We start from the raw sequence: 8,411 nt of genomic DNA, 5'->3' as shown, positions 1-8,411 counted from the left end.
CTCAAGCATGGCACCATTACTTTGCCCTTTGTTCCTTCTTCCTTGCAGATTACAGATTTTTTTACCAAGACGCATTCCATCTCTTGTTTTCGTTTTCTGGTTGGCAAACTCTCGATGCTTGTAGCTGCCACATCGTGAGTTTGAGGGGAGATGTTAAATAATATTTATGTAGTTTTATTTATTAAGTGTAGAATAGTACTTTCAGTTTAACCTATATATACTTTATTTGTATTTATGTTAAGACAATGCATTCATAATATACATATTATTCAGAATTCTAGCCTCCTTTTTGTATTTAATCTCAATTATTTTTAACATCTTCCACATATCATACATTAATCACACCTTGTTGCGTAGAATTTGCAGGTCAAGATCTCTTCAATGGCGTCTAATCACAGGTCCTCTGTATTATTTTCCTGATGATGTCTGCATATTGCATCACTCACTTCTCCTCACCCCATCGTCATGCATGGAAGCAATCCAGACCTCTCAGCTTTTCCTGGAATGTGAAATGCTCCATGTTTACTTTTCGAATATGATATCTGCTCCTTTTTCCTCCACTGAAGAACTGGGTGCTCGTGTTTCGAAACGTTTTTTAGCCAGCAAACGAATGGCTAAAACATGCAAGGGCAATGGAAAAGGTTTTCCACAATATTGTTGTGAAAAGAATCAGCACATACATTTACGTGGAAGACATGGCTTTATTTTTTAAGTCAACAACGGCAAGCACTTCGATCTCTTGTAGCTAGAGGTCATGTCCCTAACACTTGGTTGCAAATTACAGACTGTTTTCATGATGTTGAAATCCATTAGATCAGCACGCATACGTGGTGATTTGTCTCTTTTTTGACGTGTGTTCGTTTGGTTTCGTATTGAATGATTATTTTATTTTTCATGTATTGGTGTTTAATTTGTTTTTGTTTAAAAAAAAATTATGTTTTTGTGTTTTTTAATTTATAATCTGTTTTTGATTTAATTATTTATTTTCGGGTTAAACCATAATTTTCAATTTAGTTTAGAATTAAATCACAATCTGATTAATTTTGTTTTTGAGTAGTTTTTGTGCAAAATATATTTGGGCATATGCTATTTGCTGACGGATTAGGGGCAACGAAAAGTGCATCATTTAGTAGGCCCGAACTTCTGTTTCACTGAATCTAATGGGCCTTGTGGGTAAGAAAAGACAAGAATAGACAGGCACCATAAGGCCTCCTGGACTATCAGAAGCCCCACAATTTTTCTTCTTCTTCCTTGTGATAATTAAAGCCTATGCATTTTTTTCACCTGTATGTCCTTTAGGGATGTTTGTTTTATTACAATTACAGTTACGGTAGTAGAAAAGTGAAAGGCATGGGTTTTTTCGATACAAATTTTTAATTTTAAAATTTAGCACTCAAATTATTTTTGTATGATTGTATTGTAATTTAATTTAATCCTTATAATTTACAAACTATAATGTTCGATACCTTAATATTTTACCGATTCTATTTTTTTATAAAAAATTTATTTTTATTATTTTTTAATTTTTAATTTGAGAGAAATAACTATATTTCAGCATTAAAAAAAAATATCATTGACGCTGAATTTAGACCATCATTTATTTATATTAAAAGTTTCATATTAAGTGATTGTTTACTTTGAAATTGCTTAAAAAAATAGATATTAGCTTGAGAATATTTTTAGTTTTGGTTTAATTTTTTATTCTAGGATAGATTTATCACAACTTCTATGATGTGTTTTGCATGTTTTTGGTAAAAAAATAGTTGAAAATGAGTTTTTGAGTCAATGAATCATTTGACCTAATTTTTCGACTACCATAAAAGGTAAATTTTGGAAAAATCAAGCATCACATCATCTAATTTTTTTTATTTAAAAAAAAAAACATTCAACCACCCTAGATGCAACAAAAAAAAAGAGACCTATAGGCACAAGCCCTAATGAATAGGCCATGCAGGCTGGCTTGGTATGAGGTTATTGCGGTAAAAAAAAAGTTGTGATTTTGTGTTGGGCTTGTTGGTGCTCAATTTTATAATTATCTATTTTTTAATCATATAATTAAATAAAATATAGTTTTAAAAAATAAGTAATTAATCTCATTGGATTTCATGACCCTTTTCATGAGTTTAGCATGTAGATCCAAGCTACTTGATTCACAGGTTTTGTAAGTTTAATCACCAAACCTAGTATGCTTTTTTTTTTTAATCCTTTTTTTAATTGATTTTTTTTTTCATTTTTTTTTTCAAGATTGGATTGGTTAGAAAATAAAATTTATGATTTTTTTTTCTTTTTATAAAGTTATCACTGTCTTAATAAAAATATATATTTTAGAGTTGATGCTCTATATTAAAAACATATATATATTTTTTTATCATATAACTAAATAGAAAATATATTTTAAAAAAAGTTATCAAACTAAGTAGTGTCCATGACTCAGGACGGGGTCACCGAGGTTGATTCAATATATTATCATCTTAATATATTGTTCTTAAAGCTATCACCTTGAAGTTTTTTAAAAGTTAAGTCATGTTTTTATCAGTCATTTAAGTTATTTTTGACTTATAAAATCTATTGATTATCATCATATTAGCTTTGATATGGTTTAATTGAAAACTCTAGTTACACAAGAAGCTAGGACACAGATTTTAAAATTGACATGCTTGGCTAAATTTAATAACATGACAAAAAAAAAATCCCCATCATTTGTTTTTTTTAAAAAGTGGTTCATGGAGCACGGTACAATGGACTAGTATGGTATTAATTGAGGATATAGCTATCCTTAAACTGGACTTTGGGATCTTATACTTGTTTAATCATTAGCCCATTGTAGCCTTCTTCGTTTGATAACAAAGCTCCAAACGTTAGGCCTACCAACTCCGAACCCACCTGGCAGTTGGGAAGCATCAGGTCCGTCACCGTCACCGTCACCGTCACGGTTCCGCATTAGCACCCTATGGTATTAACAAAGCTTATGCTTTTTTTTTTTTTTTTTCTTTTAAAACTGCAGTATGTCATCTATCAAAGAAAAGACAAGAAAGGAAAAGAGAAGAAAAGAAAAGAGAAAGGTTTGATCGTATAACAAGGGCCTGACTTTGATATGTTGAGTAAAAATGATTTATGTTCTTGATTAAGAATTTATTTTTCAATTCAAAATTCGGTTTTAATTGTATATCTTTTTTGGTATATTTTTTTTATAAAAAGAAAACACTTTCAAATAAAAATTTGTTATATTTTCCAAAAAAAAAAAAGCCTAAATATGTTAACGAAATTGTATAAAAATGTAAAAGAATGGTTAATTTGAGAAAATTATATAAAATTTTACAATAAAAAATATATTTTTTTATTCTCACTAAATATTTCTTAGCAAAATTTATAATAATTCTGCATATTAGATTTATATATAATTATTTATATAAATATTACTGGTATTATCATAAAAGATATAACTTTATTTAAAAATTATGTTATAACCGTACAATTTTTAAAATATTATTTTAATAATTTCTTTTGCAGAAAATTTATATAAATAATTATGTTATAACCGTACAATCCTTAAAATATTATTTTAAGGATAATGTTGATAATAATAGGGGAATTAGTGGTGGTGACAACTGCGTGACAGTGATAATGCTATTTACGATTTGATAAGTTAAAATAGTAAAGTAGTCATGAAAATTGAAATAGTTGGACTATCTTTAAAGTGAATTATTATTCATAAAATATTTTACAGTAAAAAATAGTTTTCATCAAATGAGGTAAATTTAAAAATTGATGTTGTCAAATTTTTTATAGATTATTTTATAATAAAAATAAAAACAATATTTTTATGTATAATATTTTATGCAAAACAAAACTAACTTAGATCCATAATTATTTGTATACATAGAAAATCTTATTTGTTTGTTTCTTGATATTAACATATATTCTTAATTGAATATTGAGTCAAGTTTATCCACCTCAAATCAAATGTATCCCATTGGTCCACAATAATTTAATTTAAGTAAATAAAATATATATGCTAGATATTCTTATGATATTATAGCAGATATTATCCCTATTACAAATTAGCCAAATGTATAAGCAAGGGATTAGCTCGTGCCCTAATGGAGACAAATTCAGTAGCCAAGCATTTAAGCATCGATAGCTGGTGGCACTAAGCTCCAAATTCATTTTTCATATATTTCGTCTTTTGACAATTTCATTAAAAAAAAAAAAAAAATCTTTGGAATCGACTGAACAAGACTTTTCTGTTCAGACCGAACTAGATCAAGCGTGTGGTTGCGAACTAAACTCTTATGTCTCAAAATTCAGACTCCAGTCACCATTTTTGACATATTTTTTGGTAGTCATTTATGATCTACTGTTTTTCAAAACATGAGAAAGCAGAAAAGTCAAGAATTCTCGAATTAAATTAGTCAATCTAAAACCTGTCAATTATTTTTGTCTTTGCATTCCCATTTCTCCTGTTTTACCAGTTCTATAATATGTTCTTATCAATTTATTTCAAGATTTAAGAACAATCAAACTATTCCTTATTCTTCTAGAATCAATTAATAGTGGAAGTATAATGAAATGAAATGATTTTTTTACAAGCAACACGGAAAAAAAAGTGTAATGAATTTTTTTTTGAAATATTTAAAATATTAGAAAAATGTAATCGATAAAATAAAATTTATTTTATTATTTATACAAATAAAACATTATTAAGAACTCAATGGTGCCTTTTTTTTTCTGTATGATTTGATGGAGATACTTTTAAGTTTTTACGCTTTCATGTTTATAACCCAACTAATCTTATTAGTATATGAATGAACCCAATCCGAAATAAAAACCATAACAGAAATATTTATTAAACTGATAACAAAAATACCATTTCTCATATCTATTATGAAATATTTATTAAATTGTAAAATGACTTGCACAAATTACAATGGAGGAAAAAGAAGAGAGGAGAGATAAAACAAAATAAAGAAAGAGATTTCAACGACATGCTAAAGTTCTAATTATAATATCATTAGCATCATCATAAAAATTTCAATGAGACGAATCCAATAACACCAAAGAAGATCATTAACGGTGCATGGAGTGGGTCACACTTACCATCAAAAGATGGCTCACTTGCATTTGGCTCTCTCTCCTCTTATTTGATTGTAATTTTTGAAGAGAGAAAAGAGAAAAGAAATAAAGAAAGTGATCTTAGAGGCACATCGAAACTTTAATTATGTCACCATCAATACATTGAAAACATCTCGATGTGGCGAATTTAACAACATTAAAAAAATAATCACCAATAATGATTGTAATGGGCCATACTTGCCGCTAAAGACAAGTGAGCCACTCACACTATCTTTGGATGTCAAGTTTGGTCCATTTCTATAACCATTGATGACATTCCTTAGGGATGTTGGATAAGCATCCCTTTACCATACCATAGAGGCATTGTCTTTGTATCTCCAACCTATTAATTGTCCCTAACAACAAAACAGGAAATAAATCCTTGAAAGATAAATGTTGTCGTTTCGCTCTGCTTCACTTAATACTCTATTCCAGCATTTGTCTATGAGCCATAAAATTTAATATCATGCTATTTCACTAATTATTTTCTAAAATGTGTTATTTTACTATTTTTTTTTTTAAAAAAACCATGCCAATGAGCAAAAATTGTAAGGATTTAAAAGCAAATCACTCCTTTTGTGGCTAATATATATGTTAAATTATCTAGGTAGAAGCCATATTCAAGTGAAGTTAGGGCGGTATACCCTAGGCAGAATTAACATTGAAGCTCCCGGACGACAACGGCACCGAATGTCCTCGGCATTTTCTTCACCATACCCCCGAGGGTCAAATCAAGGTGACGGGCCCTTAAAATCTCATGGTGATCATATCATAGCTAGCACAAAAACCAAAGTGATAATCAAATCTTGTCCCCCTACGGTTCAAGTCCAAGCTTTGATCAATTTGCTGCTACCCGAATGCGACTGTAGCATTGATCAAACCTCGACTTCTAAACTCTCGCTGGGCACATGGTCACATGGCCATTTGCCATGGCTGCCTTTTATTGCTGAAACCTTGGGCTTGAAACGGACAAAGTGAGTGCTGAAAATTCATAGATTTGACCTGATCGATCATAATCAAACCGTTAACGGTCAAAACTTCCCGGTAGCCAGTGGCTATATATATATAGAATCCAGGTCAAGCATTTCCTGATCAACACGGATTTTCAAGGTTTTCAAACCTCGAGTTCTTGATGCTAACTATATTTATATTCCGTCTGCAAGTGAGGACTTTGAAACATCAACACCCCCTCGTTTTCATCAAATTTGGGTCTTTAATCAATCATTACTTCTTAATTTGATGTAGTTAGTGCTGCTATGTAGCTAGTTAATTATTTAAGTATGAAAATGTATAGATAAGTTCATTTTTTACAGGTAAATGACCATTAAGGTCGATGATATTTTTCTTAAACCAATAGATTCAGTTTTCAAGTTATTTTTTTCAAATAAGATTATGTCTTCTTATATTTTTCTACAAAACTCTTAGAATACATTTGAATTCTTCTTCTTTTTTTTTTCTTAGAAAACATTTTGCAATAAGTTTTATCATGGAATTTTTCTAATTTACATTTTATGGATTTTTTTTCCTGAAACATTTTTTTAGATATTTTTTTGAAATAAAGATTATTATTTTACAATTTTATTATTTTTAAAAACAAAATTTACAAATATCAATAATTATATTTTCTTATTTTACTATCATAAGTGGATTTAAATATAATCAAGATTTAAAATAATGGTAATATAAACTATATATATATATATATATATATTAAAATTATCAACTATTTTACAAATGAGAGAAATTGGACTTTAAAAAATTATTATGAAAGGTTTCTAAGAAAACTAAAAAAAGAAAAGAAAATTCAATTTATGGGTAATTGTTTTAAGGATACGAAGAGGGTAATATAGAAAGCACAATTAAATATAAACTTTTAGAAGATAGAAACTTATATACACTTTCTTTTGAAGTTTAAGAAATGATTGTCTAGGTAGCTTAAATAAATTTGTTCATAAATAATTATCGCCAATGCTACGAGAACTGGGGTCAAACTGCAGGAGGAGTTGCCTTTTTTACCTTTTTAAATTTAATATTTTATTTGTTTTTATATATTGAATAAGAGATTTTAAGGGTCAAACTCCAGGAGGAGTTGCCTTTTTTACCTTTTTAAATTTAATATTTTATTTGTTTTTATATATTGAATAAGAGATTTTAAAATCCTAGATATTTAGAAATAAAACTTATGTGTTGGATATTCAGTTAATTTTTTAGTTCAAACATTTCGATTTATTCTTATTAACTAAGATGTCTAATGGTTTGATATGAAAATATAGGTGGTTGGTAGATGATATCTACAAAAGATTTCTTTTGGTGAATGTGAAGAATCTTAAATGCTTAAATCAGTAACTTTATAGAAAGAGAAAGTGCAATGATAGTTTTAGATAGATAAAATTTGAAAATATATGTGCTTAAAATGTAAAAAATAAAAAAATTATGAGCCTAAAGTTTGAAGAATTCATGGTATATTTATAGCTTATCAGTTTTGTTTTTTTTTTTTTTTGGAGATGAGAGGCTAAAGTGTAATTTTACCCTTATGATATTTTAAGTTATATTCTAATCAAAATAATATATATTGGATTAATATAAAATACAGAGGGACTTGCGTGGTATATTGAAAAAGTTCCCAAGAGAATGTTAAAATCGAACAAGGTGCCTAAGCCTATTGAAGGTGAAAGATGGATCCAAGCACACTGCTTGGATCCAAGCGTGTTGGGCTCGGACATAGTAGCCCAAGCCATGCTAAATTTAAGTTTATTATAATCCTTTTTAGGTTTTTTTTTTCAATTTTATCCTTCAAGATTTTATTGATTTTGAATTGATCTTTATAATTTATTTTGGTTTATTTCTATAATGTTAATGCAGTTTCAAACAAACATTTTGATATTTGATTGGTATTCATTTTACAAATACCTATTTTTGTTATCATATCATTAAGTAAAAAATAGTTAATAACAAGATAAAGTTGTTAAGCCTAGTGAGATTCATAATCTGTATCACGGGTTTGATGAGTTAAGCTATATATATAAAATAAACAAACCACACTTTTTACTAGTAGTCTGGCCTGCCTTTATAACCACCGAATTGACTCTATCACCTCAAGACAACTCTCACCCGGGTTAATTTTAAACTCATGATAAGCAGGGGCGGAGTTAGGATTATTTGTTAGGGGGGGCCAAAATTAATATAACAAGATATAATATTTGTTTTAATTTATTGTACATGAGTTGTAAAACAAAGGTAAAATATTTGGAGCAATATCAAATTAAGTCAAAGTCATAATGTTAATTTCATCTTAATAA

Source organism: Populus alba, chromosome 7 (assembly GCF_005239225.2).
Source record: "Populus alba chromosome 7, ASM523922v2, whole genome shotgun sequence".
In the NCBI taxonomy this organism is placed as follows: domain Eukaryota; kingdom Viridiplantae; phylum Streptophyta; class Magnoliopsida; order Malpighiales; family Salicaceae; genus Populus; species Populus alba.
Note: the sequence above shows the minus strand (reverse complement) of the source record.